The following is a 4,045-nucleotide window of genomic DNA, read 5'->3' as shown; positions in this document are numbered from 1 at the left end:
TTCTTTCCCCTTTATTGCCCCCTCCTCCCAGTTTACCCAGGAGATCTCATCTAATTCCACTCCCCAGGGTGATCCGTGCGTCCCTCTTAGGGTCCTCCTTGTTACCTGTCTTCTCTGGAGCTGGGGATTCTGATCTGGTCATCCTTTGCTTTATAGCTAGCATCTTCTTATGAGTGAGTACATGCCATGTTTGTCTTTCTGGGTCTGGGTTACCTCACTCAGGACGGTTTTTTCTAGTTCCACCCACTTGCCTGCAAATTTCATGATGTCATTGTTTTTCAGAGCTAAGTAGTACTCCATTGTGCAAACATGCTGCATTTTCATTATCCATTCTTCTGTTAAGGAGCATTTAGATTGCTTCCAGATTCTGGCTATTACAAATAATGCTACTTGATGGAACCAGACGCAGAGATTCACAACCAACCACCAGGCCAAGCTCAGGGAATCCAGTCAAAGAGAGGGAGGAGGGAATATGTCAGCAAGGGAAGTCAAGATCATGAAGGGGAAATCTACAGAGACAGCTGAATCAAGTTTGTAGGAACTCATGAACTCTAGACCAACAGCTGTGGAGCCTCCATGGGACCGAACTAGGCCCTCTGCATGTGGGAGACAGTTGTGTAGCTTGGTCTATCTGAGGGGCCCCTGGCAGTAGGACAATGATCTATCCCTGGTGCATGAACTGGCCTGTTGGAGTCCATTCCCTATGGTGGGATGCCATGCTCAGCCTTAATACAATGGGGAAAGGTTTGGTCCCACCTCAACTTAATGGCCAGGCTTTGTTGACTCTCCATGGGAGACCTTACCCTTTGAGAGGCGTGGATGGGAGAACTGTGGTTGAAATGTAAAAAAAAAAAAAAAAAAAATTTAAAAACAAATTAATAAAAATTATACAATAGTAAAGAAAGTATCTTCAACAATGGTGCTGGTCTAACTGGATGCTGGCATGTAGAAGAATGCACCTAACTCCATATCTATCACCCTGCACAAAATTCAATTCCAAGTGCATAAAAGAGTTCAGCATAAATATCCAGATCCATTGAAAAGGTGTAAATAGCCTGGAATGCACTGACACAGGAGACAACTCCCCGAGCTCCAATAGTGCAGACACTACAGAGTGGGAAGAGATTTTCACCAACCTGACATCTGACAATGGGTTGATTTCCAAAATATGCAAAACCTCAAGAAACTAGAAATCAACAAACCAAGTAATCCAATTAAAAAACAAGCTGCAAGTCAAAACAGAATTCTCAACAGAATTTCAAATGGCTAAGGAACATTTTTTACATGGTCAACATCCTTAACCATCAGGGAAATACAAATCAAAATGACTCTGAGATTCTATCTTACACCTATCAGAATGGCTAAAATCAAAAACACAAATGACAGCTCATGCTGGAGAAAATGTGGAGCAAGGGAAACAATGCTCCATTGTTGGTGGGAGTGCAAACTTGTACAGTCACTTTGGAAATCAGTATGATGGTTTCTCAGAAAACTGGGAATCAATCTACTGCAAGACCAAGTCATGCAACTCTTGGGCATCTACCCGTAGGATGCTCCATCTGCCACAAGGACCCTTACTCAACTCTGTTCATAGAAGCTTTGCAATAGCCAGAGCATGACAACAGCCGAGATGTCTCTCAACCAAGGAGTGGGTAAACAAAATGTGGTACCTTTACACAATGGAGTTTTACTCAACTGTTAAAATAATGGCATTATGATATTTGCAGGCACATGGATGAAACTGGAAAAATCTTACTGAGTGAAGAAACCAAGACTCAGAAAGGCAAGAAGACAAGCATGGTATGTACTCACTCCTAAGTGGATATTAGCTGTAAAATAAATGATAACCAAACCACAGTCCACAGACCCAGAGAGAATAGATAACAAGGAGGCCCCAAGGGGGGACACTCCGTGGGAAGGGAAAATAGGAGAGATTTCATGAGTGGACTGGGGACTAGTGGGGATGGGAACTTGAGTGATCAGGTTGAGAGAGAACGGAGAGGGAGAGTACTTCTGGAAGGAGAGGGGACAAGAGCAAGAGCAGATACATAGTCTGAACTGGCCATCTCCTGTGACCAGGCAAGATTTCAAGAGGACAGAATGGGACACCAACCCAGCCACATAACCTTCAACCTATAGTCTGTCCTGCCTCTGGGATGTGCTGAGGTAAAGGTAGCCTAGGGATTGAGGGAGTGGCCAACCAATGACTGGTCTAGCCTAATACCCATGCCAGGAGAGTAAGCCCACCACCAAGACCCACAGACTAGATGGCCCAGAGACCTAGGATAGAACCAAAGATGACTGGAGGAAAAATGTAATGTCAATATAATGATGCCTGATGATACTCTGCAATACTCATAGATTAATGGGTAGCCCAGTTTTCAGCAGAGAGGCTTCATCCACCAACTGATGAAAACAGATGCAGATCCACAGCCAAGCATGTGATGACGCTCTGGGAATCCTGCAGATTACAGAGGAGAAAAGAATTGTAGGAGCCAGAATGGTCAAGGACACCACAAGAAACGCCACAGAATTAACTAATCTGGGCTTATGGGGCTCACAGAGACTGAACCCACAACCAGGAGCCGACATCACACTGACCTAGGCACAATATATATGTTACAGTTGTGTAGCTTGGTCCTCTTGTGGGACCCTAACAGTGGGAGCATGGGCTGTCTCTGACTCTTTTACTGACTTTTGGGAGCCTACTCCTTATCGTGGGTAGCCTTGCCCAGCCTTGAGACCCAGGCAGGTACTCCGTCTCACCGCACCTTGAGATGCCATGTTTTGTTGATATCCATGGGAGACCTACACTTTCCTGAACAGGAAACAGAAGAGGGGTGGATTGAGGGGTAGGAACAATCTGGGTTGAGGGGAGGGACTGGGAGGAGAAGGAGGGAAAACTGTGGCCGCAATGTATAATTAATTAATAGAAAATCAGTACTCATATAAAGGAATGTTTTCAGTCACAAAACCATATAAGGCAATGCCACCTGCTGCAGTGTGGCTGGACGATAAGAGCCTTGTCTTGAATAATCCAGACACAAAAGACTGCATAATGTATGAAACATTTTAAGACATGTATAGAGCAGACAAGCCCGTAGAGAAAAGGGGTAACTTACGGAAATGCAGAGGAGGGGAATTCATACTAAATGTGATCAATAAACCTGGGCCAATGTTGAGTTGCTGTAAGTGCACGGGCTCTCGATGACAGTGATGGAGGCACAGCTCAGAGAAGATCACTGATCCACAGCATACTCATGTTGAGACGGTAACTTTTATACCGTGTGCAGTATGACCACACCAGTAATGATATATATCATATATATAATATCTTATATACAAAGGACACACAAAGGCAAAATTGAAACCCATGACATCACAGCCCCTGGTGAGGAGGGTGAAGATCTTCTATGGAGACCGTCAGGTGCACACAGACCTGAGCTGGGTGCTCCAGGGGAAGGACAGCCTCACCTCTGAGGACGAGTTACCCTTGGCCATGAACTTTGCTAGAGGGGAGTGCTCTGCAGCAGGTCTGGTGCCGATGACGTCAGCACTGAGCAGCTCTGAGACTTCAGGCCCAGTCTGAGCTCCTCACACCAGCCCCTCCGGTCACCCTCACAGAACCACAGTGGAACAGTGGGTCTGAATCACGTGGAGGGCCCAGGGGCAGTCCTGGGAAAGGGTTCGGGAACGTGGTATTCTAGGAATTTTCCAAGAACGCACGTGACAGGCAGTGACTGGGGCCCTCACAACAAGACACATTTCCATTGCAGATAAGCGGTCGGGGGGAATCAGTTGTGTGTGAGCATCCCTGCAGTGGGGACGGAGATTACCGGTGGGGTTACACGCCTGTAGTCATTAATGGATCAGAGCAGCAGAGATCAGAAACACAACCAAGCTGTCCTCACCTGCCTTCCTCCTCCCCGCCCTGAGTTCTTATTTTGCACGGTCAACTCTGGAGGTGTGAGGGCACCAGGGAGTGTGGAATGTAAATCCCAAGGACTAGGAGATAAATAACTCATTGTAGACTTCTCACGTGGTA

The 4,045-nt window shown here is 46.2% G+C and overlaps 1 protein-coding gene across 1 annotated transcript in view; it reads left to right on the top strand.

Moving 5' to 3' along the window:
• Nucleotides 1-4,045, top strand: part of LOC101980057 (cathepsin L1-like) — an 11,078-nt gene that overhangs the window by 5,573 nt on the left and 1,460 nt on the right. The window lies entirely within an intron of this gene.

The sequence above is a fragment of the Microtus ochrogaster genome, chromosome 16 (assembly GCF_000317375.1).
Source record: "Microtus ochrogaster isolate Prairie Vole_2 chromosome 16, MicOch1.0, whole genome shotgun sequence".
NCBI classification, from domain to species: domain Eukaryota; kingdom Metazoa; phylum Chordata; class Mammalia; order Rodentia; family Cricetidae; genus Microtus; species Microtus ochrogaster.
The sequence above is the reverse complement of the archived record's forward strand: the minus strand, read 5'-3'. Positions and strand labels throughout refer to the sequence as shown.